A 21,696-nucleotide genomic window follows, 5' to 3' on the forward strand; every position below is an offset into this window, starting at 1 on the left:
TAGCTATTTTACCTGTAGAGTGGAAAGAAAGAAAGAAAGAAAGAAAGAAAGAAAGGAAGAAAGAAAGAAAGAAAGAAAGAAACCTATTCTATTTTTAAGTACTTCGGAGATGCTCAGATACTATGGCAATATGGGCCATATAAGTGCTAAGGTAGGCAGATTAGATGTAATGTCTATTACAAACAATATTATAGTCTATTATAAACTACCCTGTCTCCTTTATTGCATGTCTCATTCTCAACAGTGACAGATTTTTAGTATGATTCACTGAAAGTCAAACCTTTCTCTACCCACACACCTCGCATGCATGCAGAAGGTCTAATAGACTGTGGAGCTTGCATGGTTCTACTGCACAGAATTTTATTGATATGCTCCTTCAGGTAAAGAAGTTGTATTTTGTAGTGATCCCTCTATCCCAGTATATGGGGCTTGGAGATAAGGCATTTAAAGGGGAAGGGGCAAGGGCATGGTCTGCCCAACCTCAGCCTGTCCCTCTGACATCTCCCCATGGATGTTAGTCACCAGCTCAAGCTAAACATGGCTAACACAGAGCTCCTAAGCTTCCCCCACAATATCTCCCAGCTACTTCCTTTTTTCAATCACTGTTGACAACACCACAATTCTGTATGTCACTCAGACCCACAACCTGAGTATCATCTTCCACTCAGATCTCTCTCAAGGTCCTCACATCCAAGCTATATCTAAATTTTGCCAATTTGTTTCTGCGTAGCAACTCTAAAATGTGGCCTTTCCTGTGCATCCACACAGCTAAAACTCTTGTTCAAGCTCTCATCATCTCTTGTCTTGATTACTGCTACATCTTTCTTTCTGGCCTTGACAAGTGCAGTCTTGCCATGCCCACATCATTCAGAATGCTGTTGCTAAGGTCATTTTCTTAGCCTGTCATTTTGTGTCACTCATCTTTCTGAATCCCTCCACTGATTCCCTTTTCTCAAGCATAAACTGCCTGTATTTTCTTTCAAGGCCCTTCATAATCAATCCCAAACCTAACTAACATCTCTCATTCACTATCAGGCTGTTGATGATCACCTCTGATTAGCCCATGATGCCAACTTGCACTACCCATTTGTTAAACTATCACAGTCCTTCATACTTTCTCACTTGCTATCCCACACGGTTGGGAGGCAGGTGCTCCCTGTAAACACTCACACAGCTACCTCATTATCCACCTTCAGTCTCTCCTCAAAACTCTACTTTCTGTGATGCCTACAAAGAGCCTGACAATGGTTAGTCTGCTAAAGTGCAGATGCCACTGCCTTATCATGCTGACCATTATTGTCTCATTGTTTACTTGTACTTCCCCATCTGTCTATGTCCCTCTTCCTCTTGTCTCAGACTACAAGCTCCTTGTGGCCGGGTCTTTTTGTTTTTTGTATGGCACCTACGATAATGAGGTCTTGGTCTATGACTAGAGCCACTGGGCACTACATTAATACTACTACTAATAATACTAGCGGCTTTACCTGCCAATCCCCTCCTTCTCCTCTCAAGGAGTGTATGTAATCAAAAGAAGCTACAGTATTGAGCCTTCAGTAGACCCTATTGTCAATCCATGCTGCCTTGGAGGAGGATCCCCGTGGATTTCCCTGATTATACACTATTTACTCAGGGATGTGCTGCCGGTATTTGAACTAGAGGCTTTCACAAAAAATTTACTCCTCAGACTGTACATATGCCTGCAGAGAAGATGGTGGGATCTATACATTTGTTTTCTCATTTAAACTAAAATGCTTTCTGATAACCATAATCAAGAAAGATAGAAATATTCTTGGGAAAGAAACTGTTATGAAATTGTCCTTTGTGCAAACATTTATATTTTGTTCCTGAAAAACTATACTTAGTATATTGATACTATAGCCCAGTGCGCATCCCATGTAATTTGAATTGTGGCATGTGGTAAAACTTTGTAGGAGTTCGGGAGGTATCTTCTTTTGTTGTCTGACTGTTGTTGTTTTTGCAGATACCTTTAATTTGATACAATCTCATCCACTTCAATTATAAAGAATTTGCCCTTCAGAAGTATTTTTTTCTGAGCTCCAGGGATAAGTACTCTTGAGATGGAATTGCAGTGAAGCATGGTTAGGAGGCATGACATGGCTAAGATTTTGGCACTGGTATTTTTAGTAAAAGTCACAGACAGGACGTGAGCAATAAACAATAAATCAGGGAAGTCTGAACCCTGCCATGCAGGGCTGGAGCCGGAGCCCTGACGCACAGGGCTGGAGCTGGAGCTCCACTGCCCCGGGCTGACAGCCCGAGTCCTGCCACCCAGGGCAGAAGCCTGAGCTCCATCACCTGTGGCTGAAGGTGAAGCCCCACTGCATGGGGTTGAAGTTGCAGAGGTCACATAAAATCACAGAATCTTTGACCGACTGGTAGCCTCAGGCATGAGCACAAAATTGTGAGTGAGGAGGGCTTGAATTCCATTTGTGGCTTTATTGACATTCACTTTGTGATCACAGGTAAGCTGCTTATGATTTCACGTCAGTTGCCCCATCTGTAAAATGCGGATAATAATACCTACCTCCACACCACAGAAGGGTGTTTTAAGTATATATTAGTTAGCTGCTGTATGGTGCTTTGAATTTAAAACTGCTTAGTATTATGATTTAGCATCCAGAGGTGGACTGAGCTCCACCAGTGGAAAGACAGTCATCCAACCTCCCGTTTAACTTGCTGGTTGAATTTTAATTAGAGGATCCAAGAAACTTCTGAGTATCCCATCCGGCACATCTGCATGGAAGGGTATGATTTGTGTTATTGTTGAATGGCTGGCTGGTCGAGGAGAGTATGTGGTTTATCTGGTAAACTTTATAAATATTTGTATTGTTCATATGCCCACAGCATTAGATGGGAATAAAAATAAACAAACAAATAAATAAATCTTCATAAACACAAACAGCCCAAAGATATTTACATGATTAATCTTCCTCACTCATTTTTTCATACAAATTTGTGTTAAGACTTATTTATCATAATGTCTACAATTCTTTTTTTCACTCTGTGGCATTAGGGTGTTGGGTGGTATATAGAGTAAATATATTAGAATTTTCCAATTGAAGACCAAGATTCACTGTTATTTAAACCAGAAGTAAACGTGATTTTAATACTCTCAACCTCAGCTTGCGCACATGCTTCCTTATATTATTAAACTGCCACACAACTTAGTACCAGATCCTCAGTTGGTGTAAATTCCAATAGGTTCATTTCTGATAAAAGAACTACACAGTGCTTAAAGCATGGGAGTCACAAGAGATTGTGGTCCAGACAAACAATAACAAAAAATCAAGCCAGATCACTGAGGGGTGCACTTTAAGCACTGTTTTACCAAAGCTACTGCTCCCAGGTTATGATAGATACCTCCCTTTTTTTCAGACCACTTTAGGCACTGGAACTACATTAATTTATATACAGGAGTCTTATATACAGGTACAGCAAAGAACCTGCACATGTGGTTAATTTTATGTACATGAGCAGTCACTGATTTCAACTGATGCATGTTTCAATGCTTTGCTGGACTGGGATCCATTGGAGGAAGACTGTTGTTTGTTAGGGCCAGATTTTCAAAGGTATTTAGGCAACAAAAGATGTAGATAGATAACTAGTGGGGTTTACAGAAGTTCCTATGCACTCCTTAGCTGGCTTCTGTAAATCCCTTTCTTAGGCACCTAAGTTCAGGTCTACTCTACCCCACAGTTCAAACTAAGGAAGTGTGAATAGTGCAGTGACCCCCCTTGTGGATGTCGTGTGCATGATGTTAAAGGCCCATATGTATGCAATATTGTAGCTGTGTTGGTCCCAGGATATTAGAGAGACAAGGTGGGCGAGGTAAAATATTTTATTTGGTGGGCGATGTAAAATATTTTATTGGACTAACTTCTGTTGGTGAGAGAGACAAGCTTTCAAGCTACACAGGGCTCTACTTCAGATCTCTTAGGTATCACCTCACCCACCTTGTCTCTCATGTATTGTACAGGGAGCCTGGGTGACTAACTCCTGGCTGAGGATTATACCAGGCACCAGGGCACCTAAACATCCCTTTTTGAAGCTAGCCCTAAGCTCTTAGGAGAGGCCCTGGGCTAAATTAGGAGGAATATTTTAGCGAGCCTAGGGCTGATGTTGCTGGTAGAAATGGGTGAGGAAACTTGCCCAGGACTTTTACATCTTACCCCTGTTTCTACCTAGAATTATTAGTCCTTCACTTTCAATCATTTCAAATACAACCTCACAGTTTATTGGAACTCCAGGTGTCCAAAGGTGTCGATTTGAAGTTATTCTTTAGATTTTTTCCCTAAAAAATTGTAGTGGAAATTTTTTGATTGCTCATTTTTTCCACTCCCTACCCCTTTGTTAGAGTGTTTCAATATTAAATGGCATGGGGCTGCAGCATGTGTAAGTAAATGAATTATTCACATAATTTTCAACAATCCTGACTTAACCTGAATACTGGTTTCAGCTAAACATTTTGCAGTAAGTTTTCACAGTGCTGTGCAAGGAGTTACTCTGTGAAATAGAAGTTGTGTGTGAAATATCTCCATGACTCCCTCTCTATATGTCATATACATAGATTTGCAGTCATTATAAATAAGATGAAATACATAATGTAACAAACTAATGCAGAAGCGTCTGAATACCATGGACTATGAAATATGCCTGGCCAATATGAGTAGGGAGAGGGGCATAAGGATCTCTTTCCCTCAATCCCGGCATCTATGCGGCAGTCAGCCATGAATTGCTTGGCTATGCATGGATGTACAAGAGCCAGAGCCAACTAATGCAGATGGCAGCGCTTACTGGCAGAAAAGGAGGTGTGTTTGGGTGGGAGTGTGGCCATTGCTCCACTTCCACCCTGTGCATTGGACAGTGCCAGCAAAGGATTACTTTGGGGAGTGATGTGGCAAATGTTGCTGCATAGCATGCTCTCCCCTGGATCAATATCCAGGAGGCCTTCTGCCAATTACAGGTACAACACCTCCTGCTGCCAATGCCGTAGCCCTAGAGGAATTCCTATCACCACTGTAGCTTTTTGAAGGAAGTCAGTTCCATAATTTTGCCCCAACATTCTTGAAAGCTTTCCTGGCCCTGCAGTACTTATTGAATCTAGCCCTGTATTAAGTTTCAAAAATTGTTCCAACCTGTCACAATTTTAAGTGTGTGAAAGTATGAAAAAACTTGCCTTTGAAAATGTGAATAATATTAAACACATTTAATCCGTATCCGTTGAGGAAAGCATTCTTTTTCTGTGTATCAGCATAATAAAATAGCTAAATTCAATTCAACTGGTATGATTAATTGATCTTGAAGCTTCAGGGTAATTTGCAGTAAAGGTAGTATTGTCTGTACAATGAACATGATTGGCAATGATTCCAATGATGTTTATAGTCCTCAGTGTATTATTATCACAGTTATTGAATCTGTTATAGTTATTTGCACATTATTGCTATTATGCATGGAAACAGTAATGCTGGATTAGCAAATGAAATGCACATTTGTTTTTTTACATAATTCTTCATGGTGGGCATCATCTTTGAAATATCTCTTATTAGTAGCTGTAAAGTCAGACAGATGGTAGAGCAGAGAACCTGCCAATCAGGAAACAGAACAAACAAAAAATGAAGAAATCTTCCAAAGATGCTGCATCAGTACAAGGGCACTATTAATTAAACCTGAAGAATAACACAATGCTACAATTTCTGGATGAAGAACATAAACAAGAGACCTAACTGATGACTATGCTACATGGTATTGTTCTAATTCGCATAATTTCCTGCATGAGACAAGTATTATTTTTATTGTAAATCTTTTTAGAGGGCACAACATTTTGGATGAATGCATGATTTTCCTGTTTATGAGTTTAAAATAACTATCTATCATTATAATAGACATAGTAAACCTTGACATTTTGGAAAAAAATGTTTTAAAGGTTAATTATATTAGTAAATACTTTACATGTGCTAATTTATTATGTTGTTAAACTAACACAATCTTAAAGAAAAAGGAAAATGTTGCCATGGCATCCTGTTTCTAATAAATAACATACATTATACATGACCGTCTTATAGTAAATTTGACCCTGAGCCCATGAGAATGAAAGGCTCCTATGAGATGCTGAGCACCCTCAGCTTCTATAATGGGCCTCGTACTGAAAGGTGCTGAGCATTCCCATTCACCTCTACGGGCCAATTTCTCTAGCTGAACTGCATCCCCCATGAGGCTCTATGGACAGGGACTCCCAAGATGCACCACCTCTCCTCTTCAAGAAGGAAGACCATGATGGTGCATTTGTTATTTAGTTGACATTTTCTATAAGAAAAAATTGTTTTTGAACAGCTTTACTCTACTAAGTCCCTTCTTATTTATCTTTAATTCTAATATTTTTAATCTCTTCTCATGTAAAGTCTTCTCCACAATACTAATTATTTTCATAATCTTTCTTTGTAGCTTCTCTTTTTTTCTATATCTTATTTGTGATGGGCACGATGAGAGTGGAAACAAAAATTATCATTATTCAATGCTGAGTAGGAATGATTTGTAAAATGGTATTAGAATATTTTGAGCACTTCCCATTCTTAATATTGCCCAACAACCTGTTTTTGTTTTGTTTTTGTGCTGTTGGTGTGTTGAGCAGACACTTTCATTGAGCTATCCACAATGTTTCCTCTGTCGTTTCCCTGAGGAAATTTACACTCCATTAATTTGTATGAGTAGTTCAATTGTTCCTTACAAAGTTCATTTTCTTGTACTTGTCTATATAGAATCTCATCTACTCTTTGGTTGTCCAATTTCTTAGCTAAGTTTTTCACAATTCCTTTTTATCTGTGACTAAATTGTTTTGTGATTTGCAAATTTTGCCCTATTTTAAAATCATACATAAACAATGGGAGATCATTGGCACATGCCACATTCCCTCCAGGACAGTGAATTTTACAAGCCTCTTTCTTTTCCCTCTAAATCTTCTTATAACCTGTTCATAATCCTTGATAGGGTTTTCCCCTCTTACTCCATGACTACTTATTTCTCTGTGTATCTCCTTGAACAGAACATTATCAATCACTTTTGGAAAGTTATAAACCTACCCAGATTCTTTATTCATTGTTTTATGGAGTTTTTCATTTCCTTAAAAAATGTTGGATGAATATCATTCAGTCCTGGTAACTTAATGCAGTTTAGATACTCACTTTGTTCCTTCAGTTCTTCTTTGAAACTTCAATCCCTTACAACATCTAATCTTAATTTTCTTCAAGGAGTAACTCTGGATTAGATGGCCAAAGAGGGCATACACATGTCATAAATATAAAGGGAAGGGTAACCACCTTTCTGTATACAGTGCTATAAAATCCCTCCTGGCCAGAGGCAAAATCCTTTCACCTGTAAAGGGTTAAGAAGCTAAGGTAACCCCACTGGCATCTGACCCAAAATGGCCAATGAGGGAACAAGATTCTTTCAAATCTGGAGGCGGGGGACAAAGGATTTGGTCTGTGTGAGACCTTTGCCAGGAACAGATCAAAGATGCAAGCCTTCCAACTCCTGTAAAGTTAGTAAGTAATCTAGCTAGACAATGTGTTAGATTTTCTTTTGTTTAATGGCTTGTAAAATTCGCTGTCCTGGAGGGAATGTGTATTCCTGTTTTTGTGTCTTTTTGTAACTTAAGGTTTTGTCTAGAGGGATTCTCTATGTTTTGAATCTGATTGCCCTGTAAGGTATTTACCATCCTGATTTTACAGAGGTGATTCTTTTACCTTTTCTTTAAATAAAATTCTTCTTTTAAGAACCTGATTGATTTTTCATTGTTCTTAAGATCCAAGGGTTTGGGTCTGTGTTCACTTGTACCAATTGGTGAGGATAGTATTATCAAGCCTTCCCCAGGAAAGGGGGTATAGGGCTTGGGGGGGTATTTTGGGGGAAGACGTCTCCAAGTGGTCTCTTTCCCCGTTCTTTGTTTAAATCGTTTGGTGGTGGCAGCATACTGTTCAAGGACAAGGCAAAGTTTGTACCTTGGGGAAGTTTTTAACCTAAGCTGGTAAGAATAAGATTAGGGGGTCTTTCATGCAGGTCCCCACATCTGTACCCTAGAGTTCAGAGTGGGGAAGGAACCTTGACAGCACATCTCAATTGAAAGGCTACAAAGTCCCTTAACTACCTGTGCACTCCCAAGATCCTGGGATCTCTGTGTGCCAGGCTGGTCACCACACAGTACTACTGAGGAAGTCTACTTCAATTTTCCCTTGGCTTTTTATGATCCAAAAGGCTTTTGTGAAAGCCAGACATAGGCGGGTCATAAAGGAGCTCAGGATCCCCTGGGGCTTGCTAAGCCAATTTTTAGGCCACTGTACATCATTTTGCAGCACAAAAATCCCTCATGCAGAGGTGGTGAAAGGGCCATGGTTTACTTTAACGGACAACTAGTCTGGACAAAGCACAAGATTCCTCTAGTTACATAAAGATCCAAAGTACTTTAAACATTTAGCAAAGACGAGCATTCAGGTTTCCTCAATCCCTATCAGTTTGGCTTTAAGCCTTAGTATAGCACTGAGATGGTACTCATCTGGCTGAGGATTGAGCTCCATGTAAAGATATACAATGGTTAGGTGTTCATATTGATGGATTTAATCTATCAACAGTTTTTGTTCTACTCACATGGAGGTCTTGTTAAGTCACCCGCAGGCCATCCATTTGAAAAGATGGCATTACTGTTGAATAGTTCTGTGTACAGCTGGTCAGAAACTGGAATTTCTGTTCTGATATTTCAGATAATTTTTCTTTCCAGATCACAACAAAATGCTAAAATTTTGAAATTTCCCAGGAAATAAAATCCCCCCCAAAATTGATTTGGGACCATTGAAATGTTTCATTTTGATAATATTGAATCAGTTCATTTTGGTAAGGTAAAAATGTTTCTTTTTGACTATTTTTTCATTTATTTCATTGTGATATTCATAGTAAATTATAACATATCATATATTAAATATTATTTCAAATGGTATATTATACCAAATATATGTTATAAATATAATACAATATCTATATATATAGAAAAGTTGAAATAAAATGAACTGAAAGTTAAAACAGAACATTTAGCTTGTTGAAATGACTTTTCAACAATCGAAATGAAATATTTTGACATTATAAAAATGAAGCAAGTAAGTTAAAACTATTTATTTTCCCATAGAAAATTTCATCAGAACTGACACATTTCTGTGAAACACTTTAATTTTGACCAGAAATGTGTTCTGTCAAAACATTTTTGACCAGCTTTAGTTCTGTGCTTCCCTATTTGAGACAGCTTGCCTGGTGGCTCATCCACCCTGAGGATTCTGTTACGTGGGATTCCACAAAGCTCTCTTTTGTCACCCCCTTCCTGTACCATTAGTGTGAATGGTCACTGGCAGACAGAATGAGGGAATTTAGGTTGTGGTTGCTCTTTTTCATGTAAATAAACGGGTGTTTTTATTTTATTTTATTTTATTAATTAATTAATTTCCTAGCGGAAACTGAGGTATCTGAAGTTTAATCCAGGTCAGGTAATTAAGGGAAGAATGTTGAGGATCTGGCAGTGGTGATTTTGCCTCTATTACTGAGGGAGTTTATCCACCTTTGTCCATGAGGTTTGCAATTTGAGGGTACTCTCAGACATCTGACTGCTACTGGAAACCAAGTGACCAAGAATCTCTATTTACATCTGTGTCTGGTTAGGAGTTGAAATCATGTCTTTCAAATCCAAATCTCACTATGGGAATCATCAACTTTCTGACTTCTAGACTGGATTGCTACAATGCAGTCTACATGGAGCTATGTTTAGAGACGACTCAGATGCTTTGGCTGGTGCAGAATATGGCTGCCTACATTATAAGCAGAATCTTCAGGATGTGACATTTTACACTTATCCTTTTTGCTTCTGAGAGCAGTTCATTGTGTTGACTTTGATCTGTAGGGCTTGCTTCTTGTGGTTAAAAAAGCTCATAGCTCTAGAGATCGGTCAGAGTGCTTGAGCTAGCGGGCTACAGATTTTACATTTCTGGGGGTTGGTGACCTGGCATTCTCAACAAAAGGTTATCAACTCTGGAATTCACTTATCCCACTGACCTAACATAACCTGTGTCCATTCAGAGTTACAATATGGTGGCAGGTCATTTTTTTTTCTCTCTCAGATATTCTGTAAAGAAGTCAGTAAGATGGAAGGGGAATTGTTTATTTGATTCTCTCTTGGGAATATCACTTACTTTTTGATGTTTGGGAGCAAAAATTATGGACTAGATTAAGTCAGGGTCTGTTCTGACTTCTGCTGCCATACAACCTGTGACAGGTCCATTGCCATGGAAATTCTTCTGTGACAAGAAAATGTGTTAGTACAAGGCAGCTGTAACTTGCCTTCTACTGGAATGCCTGTAGTCAGCCTATATAGCCCAAACAATGAGTAGCCCGGTCAGGAAGAAGTGTGGCAAAAAAGGCCAAGGGATCTACAGATTCAGAGCTTGATCCAGCACCTATTGACGTAAATGGCAACGCTCCAAATGACTTCAATAGTTAAGGATCAGGCCTTCATTGCATTTCTGGTGGAGGTGCTTTGCAGTCCACAATAGAGATTAAAACTTCCCTCTATCCTCCCACCCCACAGAAACTTTGAAGGAGAGCAGTTGGGATGTGAATTCCCTTGGCACTCAACGAACTAGGCTGGTGTATACAGGTGCAGTTTGTAAAAAAAGGAAGATCCCTAAGATGTTTTACTTTAGAAGTCAAGTTGAGAAGATATGTTTTTAACTAGTTTTTAAAAGTAAATATAAAATGGTAAAATAAAAGGGACGTGATGGATTCTCCATTACTGACAATTTTTAAATGAATATTGGATGTGTTTTTTCCCCCTAAAGAATGGTCTAGGAACTATTTTGGGTAAGTTCTAAGGCATGTGGTATACAGAAGGTCAGCCTAGATGATCACAATGGTTCCTTCTGGCCTTGAAATATATGAAATAATCAAGGCTCCTGCCTAAATTCCACAATTTAACCATAAAGTAAGTTCAGTGCTTTGGGATTGTTTTGCATGAAAGGTGCTATAAAGAGGTACATTCCTGTTATAATATAAAATAAATAATAACACTGACTATGAAAAAGCTTTACAAATAAATGTTCTGAAAAAGGCTATGTTAGATATTATGAAAAAGAAGGAAGATCCCAGAGATGTTTTACTTTAGAAGTCAAGTTGAGTAGTTGTGTTTTTAAAAGTAAATATAAAATGGTAATACTGTACATTCTGCATAATTGGTGCATAAGAGGTTCAAGCTTCCAACCCCATGTTGACAGACATACCACTGGGATATTAAATTGATTATTAGAAGTGGAATTTGTTGCCCTGAGTTGTAGCCAAATAATAATTCAGTCAAATATAGCAATTTGTGCAAGGCAATAATGCCAATAACAAGAGCTTTCTGGCAGGCAAGTAACCAGTGAGAACTAGCGAGACAGAGGAGAATATGGCTCTGGTTTTTGGCTTTTAAAATAATCTGGCTACAGCAACTTGTATTACTTGCTAATTGCTGAAGAATAGTGTAAAGAAAACATATCAAAGTAAAATGACAGTAATATAGCTACTGTAGATGCTGCATAATAACTATAAAAAATACACTCAGCTTCACCCATCTTTAAATAGCAAGTGCTTGGGCCTATATAGGAGACAAAAATTATATGGGTGAAGTGTACAAATTACAACAATGTTATTTCTGCACCGATGGACTGGATACTACCATCAGTAATAGAAGGCAAAATTGGAAGCTAGGACTGGGAGCCTATGTAAGTAGAACTTTTTTGTTTCCTCTGAATCCTTCTGGGGCAAGACTTGCACTTCTTATCCCTATGAATGAAGGAAAGTTAAACTCCAAGAACCTGCAGAGCAGCTGAGATTAGTGTGGATCTTGGAGAATATGCAAAATATTGTAGCCAATTCCCTGTGTTTCTCCTGGCAGCAACTGCCTTGGAGCCTTCTTTAGAGTGAACTTCTACCCATAAAGGTGACTATTTTAAAATGACACCTTGTCTTCTGAGTGAGAGCTCTGTGTTAGCTTGAAAGCTTGCTCTTTCAGGGACAGAATTTGATGCAATAAAAGATATCACCTCACCTACTTTGTTTACCTGTGGTACCTTGCCCACCATTTCATTCAACAAATTAGACCCCTGAGTGTATTCAGAATATTTTCTGCAGCCTTTAATGACAAATGATAAGATTGTACTGATATTCACTTTTTTAGCCTTGCAGAACCAACACAGCTAAGAGTGAACTGGGTTCTATACTTTCCAGAGCAGTGGTTCCCAAACTTGTTCCGCCGTTCGTGCAAGGAAAGTCCCTGGTGGGCCGGGACGGTTTGTTTACCTGCCATGTCTGCAGGTTCGGCCGATCGCAGTTCCCAGTGACTGCGATTCACTGCTCCAGGCCAATGGGACCTGCTGGAAGCAGCGCAGGCCGAGGGATGTACCAGCCACCGCTTCCAGCTGCTCCCTTTGGCCTGGAGCAGCAAACCGTGGCCACTGGGAGCCGCGATCAGCCAAACATGCTGACGCAGCAGGTAAACAAACTGGCCCGGTCTGCCAGGGGCTTCCTCTGCACAAGCAGAGGAAAAAGTTTGGGAACCACTGTTCTAGAGCATAATCTACATAATTTTGTTAAGTGCCAATCATACATTTTAACAAAGGCAATGGGGGCTACATAAGTAGCATTAAGGTGATTATATGCAATAAGGTTGGTTGTACAAGCATGTGTGGGAATAATTTGTCCAGTAGAATCTTTATTACAGTGATGATACTGTAGTGAAGAATAAAAGATATCAGGTATATTTAGATATAGATGTGGAATATAAAGATTAATTAATGTTGAAACACAGGCCTACAGGTCTCAGAACTAAGATATTTAGATAGCAAAATTATGTCTTTGGACCTCGGGTAAATTGGCATAAGTAAATTAATAATAAACCTGCTGAGCTTGTGTTTATGTTTGTGATATGCTGATGTTTTGAACATAACTGCTGAGTTGGATAATAATGTCTACTATAAATCAGTAGAGAATACAAGATGATGGTTGATAGGTGGGGTGAAATGTTAGAGACTTTGTTAAGGTAACTGCCTGTTACTATGGTGATAAGGTAACATAAATGTTAATGAGTATACAGGGAATTAATCAGTTAGCCTATGAAAAAAGGCACCCCAAAAGGAGTGGGATGTGGACATTCAAATAAGGAAAATGGGTTAAACTTTCATAAACATGTATGAACCCCAGTTGGCATCAGCTTAACACACTATAAAAGCTGTATCTGAGGCTGCATGCAGTGGTGGTGGGAGATGCCAAGATGACATCTGGTGATGATGATGACGGTGTGGTTGAGGATGAGGACTAACATTTTGGGTTTTTCTACAAAGCGGAATGAGTAATGCACATATTATGCATTCTATCTTGGTCTCTTTCTCTCATTTACCAGATTGCAGTGTGTGTATTGCTTGTTGGTTAATAAAAGTAATTATTATAGAAAGTAATTACTATAGAGACTATGTAGTCTATGGGTATGTCTACACTACAAGATTAGGTCAATTTTATAGAAGTCAATTTTTAGAAATCGATTTTATACAGTCGATTGCGTATGTCCCCACTAAGCGCATTAAGTCGACGGAGTGCGTCCTCAATACCAGGGCTAGGATCGACTTATGGAGCGGTGCTTTGTGAGTAGCTATCCCACAGTTCCTGCAGTCTCTGCTGCCCATTGGAATTCTGGGTTAAGCTCCCAATGCCTGATGGGGCAAAAACATTGTCGCGGGTGGTTTTGTGTACATGTCGTCAGTCACTCCTCTCTCCGTGAAAGCAACAGCAGAACATCGTTTTGCACCTTTTTTCCTGGGTTACCCGAACAGATGCCATACCATGGTAAGCATGGAGCCTGCTCAGCTTACCGCTGCTGTTGTGAGCATTGTAAACACCTTGTGCATTATCCTGGAGTATGTGCAGAACCAGGCTAAGAGACACCAGCATGAGAACGATTGTGATGAAGACATAGACACAGACGTTCCTGAAAGCATGGGCTGTGGCAATTAGAATATCATGGAAGCAGTGGGGCTGGTTGATACAGTGGAATGCCATTCTGGGCCCGGCAAACAAGCACAGACTGGTGGGACTGCATAGTGTTGCAGGTATGGGATGATTCCCAGTGGCTGCAAAACTTTTGCATGCATAAGGTCACTTTCCTTGAACTTTGTGAGTTGCTTTCCCCCACCCTGAAGCGCAAGAATGCCAAGATGAGAGCTGTCCTGACAGTTGAGAAGTGAGTGGTGATAGCCCTGTGGAAGCTTGCAATGCCTGACTGCTACTGATCAGTTGAGAATTGATTTGGAGTGGGCAAGTCTACTGTGGGGACTGCTGTGATCCAAGTAGCCAATGCAATCACTGGCGTTCTGTGATCAAGGGTAGTGACTCTGGGAAATGTGCGGGTCATACTAGATGGCTTTGCTGCAATGGCGATCCCTAACCATGGTGGGGCGATAGATGGAATGCATATCCCTATCTTGTCACTGGACCACCTTGACAACCAGTATGTAAACTGCAAGAGGTACTTCTCAATGGTGCTGCGAGCACTGGTTGATCACAAGGGATGTTTCACCAACATCAACGTGGGATGGCCGGGAAAGGTGCATGACGCTCACATCTTTAGGAACTCAGGGCTGTTCGAGCAGTTGCAGTTACTTCCCAGACCACAAAATTACCATTGTGGATGTTGAAATGTCAATAGTTATCCTTGGGGACTCAGGCTACCCCTTGCTCCCATGGCTTATGAAGCCATACACAGGCAGCCTGGACAGTAGTAAGGAGCAGTTCAACTACAGTCTGAGCAAGTGAAGAATGGTGGTAGAATGTGCCTTTGGATGTTTAAAAGCTCGCTGGTGCTGTTTGCTGACTAGGTTAGACCTCAGCGCAACCAACTTTCCCATTGTTATTGCTGCTTGTTTTATGCTCCATAATATCTGTGAGAGTAAGGGGGAGATGTTTATGGCGGGGTGGGAGGTTGAGGCAAATTGTCTGGCTGCTAATTTTGAGCTGCCAGACAGCAGGGCGATTAGAAGAGCACAGCTAGGCATGCTGCGCATCACAGAAGCTTTGAAAACCAGTTTCATGACTGGCCAGGCTACGGTGTAACAGTTGTGTGTATTTCTCCTTGCTGCAAACCCGCCCCTTTTGTTCATTTTAATTCCCTGTAAGCCAACCACCCTCCCCCCTTCAATCACAGCTCTCAAAGGAAATAAAGTAACTATTGTTTTGAAATCATGCATTCTTTCTTTATTAATTAAAAAAATGTGAGATAACTGACAAGGTAGGCTGAGTGGGGTGGGGTGTGGGAGGAGGGAAGGAAAAGGCCACATTGCTTATTGTAGCCACACTACAAATCAAAACTGTTTGAATGACAGCCTTCTGTTGCTTGGGCCATCCTCTGGAGTGGAGTGGCTGGGTGCCCAGAGCCTCCTCCCCCCACCCACCGCATTCTTGGGTGTCTGGGTGAGGAGGATTTGGAACTTGGGGAGGAGGGTAGGCTGTTATACAATGGATGCAGCGGGGGTGTCATAAATATAAAGGAAAGGGTAACCACCTTTCTGTATACAGAACTGTAAAATCCCTCCTGGCCAGAGGCAAAACCCTTTCACCTGTCAAGGGTTAAGAAGCTAAGATAACCTCGCTGTTGCCTGACCAAAATGACCAATGAGGAGAGAAGATACTTTCAAAGCTGGAGCGGGGTAGGGGAACAAAGAGTCTGTCTGTCTGTGATGCTTTTGCTGGGACCAGATCAGGAATGCTCTTCAGAACTCCTGTAAAAAGTTAGTTCAGAATTTCCCGGGGCTTTTCCTGTGTTCCTGGCTAGTGTATTGGAGTTCAAAGTGTTGTCCAGAGTGGTCACATTGGAGCACTCTGGGATAGCTTCCAGAGGCCAATACCATCAAATTGCATCTGCACTACCCCAAATTTGACCCAGCAAGGTCGATTTTAGCGATAGTCCCCTCACTGGGGAGGAGTACAGAAGTCAATTTTAAGAGCCCTTTAGATCGATGGAATGGGGTTGGTTGTGTAGACGCATTCATTTTAAAACTGACCTAACACACCTAAATTAGACCTCACTCCTTAGTGTAGACCAGAGCTATGTTCTGTACCATGGTGTCCCCTTCTATTGATAACTTCTCTCCTGTAGTCTATCTTGTAGTCTAACTCTCATAGAGTAATGTAGCTGTAAACACTCCCCTTGGGGTGGGTAATTGGTTAAAATAACCCATAACACTAAATAAGGCGACAATCCACAAGAAAGAACAAATCCAGCTGGAAGTCCAGATCTCAGTTTGCATTTACAGGACTGAGAGTTAGGGAAAACTTCTTTTTTACTTTATAAGCTGAACACACTTGATTTGAAAATCATTAAGAGACAATGAATAGGGAACTCAATGCCATTGAAGAGTAACTTCCCAGTGTAGAACCATGCTTTAAGGTTGAGCTCTATCAGTACGCCCAGTGACTGCACAGGCTCCAATAAAAAAGGATTTGTTCATGTGACAATTTGTAAAGGAGCATGCAAGTCCTGTCCCACCCACTTCTGGACATGGGTCAGTTTGCAGCACCTTTCGTGCCTTGTTTTCCCCACCAGTTAGGGGTTCCACATAGGAATTACATCAGTCTTATCTGTGCTTATGCCAACCTGGGCTTCATTATTGTACAATGTCACCTTCACTCTCACAAACAAGACAATTCATCTAATTCTAAACCCCAGTGTCCAGAGAGAGTAGCAGTCCCTCCTTTTTCCAGTTCACCCATTCCTGGACTCCTCTCTAATGAGGCTACTCAATGCTTTAACATTTCATCATCTTCTTTCCAATTAGTAATTCTCTAGGCTCTCCCTCTGGAGATAAACTTCTTCTCTAAGCATATTATGTATAGTTCCACATTTCCCCAGGTGGTGCCTTCGCAGGGTTCTCTCCCTGGAGAACTTATTTAGCTCAGAACTCCAGGTGCCTCTTACCAGGATCATCCTCTTCCTTTTCTTCTCTTTGCTTCCTGTCCTGGACCTTCTTTATAAGGCCCAGGTGGCTTCCCTTATGCCCTTTTGGGCAGCAGGTGTTCGGTCACAGGTGCATTGGACCCCACTACCTCTTAAAGGTGCTCCTGATACAATGCAATCAAAAACAGTAGAGCTTAGGGACAGAACCCACTCTTTCAATATGCTCTTGTGATTTTTATGTTCACTGTTATTTTTGTTGCATGAAAACCTGTAGGCTGCTGCTCTACTGATCCTCCAGTTTTGTTGTCTATGGATTTGTGCTGTGCACATTCAAACTGACCAAACCACTACATTGAGTGCTATGCCCACTTTTCATCCCTCTGATTTCCTTGCAATCATCTGCCATCTAATTCACATTAACAATGCTCATGAGGATTCAGAGTCTCGTCATAGTTCCTCAGGAGCTTTGACAATCTGTGCAATGGGAATTAAGCATTTCAGCTGTTTGGGGAAGAGTGGGCGTTGTCAGTGTTCTAATTCTGGTCTAATGCATATAACAATAACAAAACCATGAGAATATTGAATCCCTTCTTTGAACTCCAGCATTGGGTACTAAAGCACTTTACAGCAGGTACCTTTGCCAGAATTATAAATGACTGTTCTGAAAAGAAGTGAGAGTTTAAAAAAGATATCTGAGACTGGCAGCTTGGGGTCTCAGGGGCATGAAGGGAGGGGAAAGAACATTGCTGATAAGTTGCAAATCCAAGCACATTTAGTTGCATATTTCAAAGTGTCAAGTTCAAATGCACATCAACACATTTCATTAATTTCAAAGCTGCCACAAATTTTGAAAGTGCTACAGACTGAATTTTTTTTCTGACTTTCCTCAAAGTTCATATGCCTAAAATTATTCCTTTTGACATCAATACAAATAGGTATTTTTTACTGTGAGGAGCTTATTTCTATTGTACAAAACATTTTTTTTAAGCAAGGCTTTCTGTTGTCAGTGGAAAAAGTATTGGCTATAGCAGGAAATACATAGTAAAGTACACAGACATTATGTTAAATTAAAATAGAAATACTGATCCAACCAAAGCTGCTTTTCTGAAAGGAAAGCTGTTATCTTTGTTACTTTTCCTATTTGATATATGATGCTATCAGAGCTATGGAGAAGTCTCTATCAGTCTACTAATGGCCATATATGAGAGAAATAGGGAGCACAAAGAGGATAATTTAATTTTGCTTCATTGCATTACATAGTATCTGTGTGAGAATTGCAGAAGTGAAATCAGGAAGCTGCAGGGAAAGTTGTATTCTCTACCTGCTAATATTTTCTCTCTTTCCCACTCTACCCCCACCCCTCCCTACCAGCGAAGGAAGGCTGTTGCACTGTAAGCTAAAAATATTTAACTTCCAGGGGATGTACATTCTACATAAAATTAATATGTTATATTTAAGTACATTTATTTTAAATTAAACTCTACTTCCTACTATGAGTAAATAGTAAATATGTGTTCTTATTGCATATATCATGAACCTGGGGTGGATATCTGTATTGTGAGTTTATATTAAATAGTTATCCATAATCAGAGAATGTCAGCGTTACAGAATTTGGGACTCAAAAGTCAGGAAATGACCAAATTAAAGCTATTTGAGCAACCTTAATTCTGCCTCTTTCTATGTATCTGCAGTCTTCAAAGGGATTCTGAAATGAATACTATCTGTGTACACTGAGTAGTCCCTTTGAAACCAATGGAGCTACTTGCAAAGAGAGGTAATACCATGAGTAAAGGTGGCAGAATCCAGAGATAAGTGATTAACCAGAGAAGAAGGTATAATAGTTTTATGGAAATTGATGTGCAGTAAGTATTAGGCTAGTTTGGAGAAGATTCAGAATTGAACAAAAACTGGTAGCCTTCTGTTTTAAAGAGCCAGTCAGTAGTAACAGCAGTTTAGCTAAAGGTTTTCTAGTGAACTACGCTGCCTTGTTTGAAGGATTTGTGATCATCTGTGATTAGTAAAATGGAAATAGAGGCTATAGTTCAAATTTAAAAATATAAAAGAAAAATCTGTACTTTGTGAGTGAAAGAGCAGGTGTGGGTAGTTATGTAACTATAGAATATGGATGCAGGAGACATATCTAGGAAATGAGCAAGAGTGACGGCATAGCAGATTGTAGATTTGGACCAGAAGAAAGAAAAAAAGTATAGAAGATTAAGTGCTGAGATGTGCAGACTTGTTCAGTGCTAGACAAGCCTCCTGAGTTTTCTGAAGAGAAGCCTTTGTGTAAAAGAAATTAACATTTAAAGATACAGGGGTAAATTATCACAGTTGTACTGGTGTAAATTCAAAACCAAATAACAGAGGAGTCATTCTTGCCTTACGTCAGTGTAACTGAAAGAAAAAAAATTGGCCCTCAAGGTGAGGAGGCACCAAAGTGATTGAACTGGAAGAGTTAGAAAATAGAGCATATGAAATATAACATAGAATGTATGGGTGTTTCCATCTGGGAGAGAGCGGGTAAAAGTCTAGAGAGGGGCAGAAGTAGGAATGTGATTCTCAAGGTTTTGCCAGTTTAGAGAATATTTAACTTTAACTAAGTGGCAAAGAAGGAAGCACAGATGGTCATTCAAGAGGATATTTTCTGTAGTTTGGCTGATCCTTATAAATAAATTTCTATTGGTAATAATTTTAAAAAGCTGCACTCATGTTAAATTAATTCTAAATATGTCTCCATTGGCTATAAACAGTAGTTAATGGAAATGGATTTTTTTTATTTCCTGTGGAACTGAGGTCCTGCATTGACAATATTGGTGAAATCCTGGTCCCATTGAAGTCAATCGGCATTCTGCGATTGACTTCAGTGAGTCCAGGATTTCCACTATACATTCAATTATCATTGTATTGTAGGCCCTGATTCAGCAAGGCAGAGCAATTAATTACATGCTTAATTTTTAGAATGTGCTTAAGTCCCGTTAAAGTTAAGATTGTAAGTGCTTTGCTGGATTGGGACCTAAATGTACAATGTAGCATCACAAATAACATACTATCTAGCTGAGATCAGACACAGATAATTGTTTCCATTTTAAAACTGCTTAGGATTCAAATTACTATGCTTTGTTATGGCACCTTTCCACTAATAGTTGTGACAATTTTTATTCCTTTCTGTTTAACTCTTACAAACAACTCATTTTCAAAAAAAATTACTCTTTTCTATATTTTTCAACAGATATTGAAATAAAATACACATCCCAAAGAATGTGAGAGAAGGAGATGTGAAAGGAAGTATCTATGAAGTATTTATGATTGAAATATTGAACAGATAATTAACAATATTTACACATAATTTCTTCAAATAAACTATCAATGTAAAATTTCTGCCAATATTTCTCAAGGTTATTTTGTGAAGCTATATTTATCCCTATGTGCGGTGTTTTACATACAATTTGATTTATTTCAAAAAGTCATAGCCCTGAGTCTATTGCTCTGAAACTCACTAATAAGAAACTTTTAAACCAATTTATCTGCATAAAACTTTCAGCATGACTTCAGTGGGAGATTTACCCATATAACTCAAAAAGAATTTGGCCTGATGTCTTAAATAAAGAGCCTCAGATAAGATATAATTTATTACCAAGTTCAGCATCCCCACACCATTAATTCCCATTAATCAATAGACCTAATTCAGCCCTGGCACAAGTGGGTACCACTTCCAAGTCAGTAGAAATTTTTTCCACTTACATTACCTCATAGCTGAATTTGGGCCCCAAACTTGGATGCCTATCCCGTATATTCTGTAATTATGCCAAAACTTTTCAAATCTCCCTTTCCAGACCCTATACCTGCCCACTGAAGTCAGATAGAGTCTTTCTATTGATTTCAGAAACCTTTGAAACAAGACATGGAGATACAGTATAACTGTGGCAATTACAGCCTCTCAGAATTGTTATAATCTAATTTCCCATAATTTTAAACGTATTCTAAAGTTAAAAAAGAGAATTTTGAAAAAAAAAAGTCTGTTTAGATGAAAGAGACACAAGATACGTATGGACCAATTTTATTGGACCAATTTCTGATGGTGGAAGGGACAAACTTTGGAGCTTCACAGAGCTCCCAGAGTTCTGATTAAGTTAGTCTGAAAAGCTGGAAGGCATCTCTTGGCACACCATTAATTGTGTACTAAAGATGTACATATTTTCATTTTTTCACTACGTCTCTGGTGATCTGCTCTTCACCTGAAATTATCTATACATATTTTATATGTTTTTTTGTTTTGTTACCATGTCTTTTACTTCATTAATGAGTGGGCAGGACTAGAGCAGAGTAGATTACTTACTGATCAAAAATGATCAAATCAAATGTTTTCCTTAATTTACAAAAACACTGAATATAAACTTAATTAGAAATCCCATACATTCTTCAAAATCTAAAAAATATAGTTCATGCCCATTGACTTGTAAACAGAATTCCATTGAGGTAAAAAATAAGGTCACATCACACTCTTATTATTTTAGAAAATGACCCTACCTTTTGTTTAAAATGAAAATAACTCCACAAGAGAAGTATGTGACTTACATTCTTTATGTCCTTTGGTACTGGCCAAGAGTTTGACTTGTTTAAACAATATGTAAGTCATGTGTAGTGACAAAAAGTAAATTAACAGGGGATAGGAA

This window comes from Caretta caretta, chromosome 1 (assembly GCF_965140235.1).
Source record: "Caretta caretta isolate rCarCar2 chromosome 1, rCarCar1.hap1, whole genome shotgun sequence".
Classification (NCBI taxonomy): domain Eukaryota; kingdom Metazoa; phylum Chordata; order Testudines; family Cheloniidae; genus Caretta; species Caretta caretta.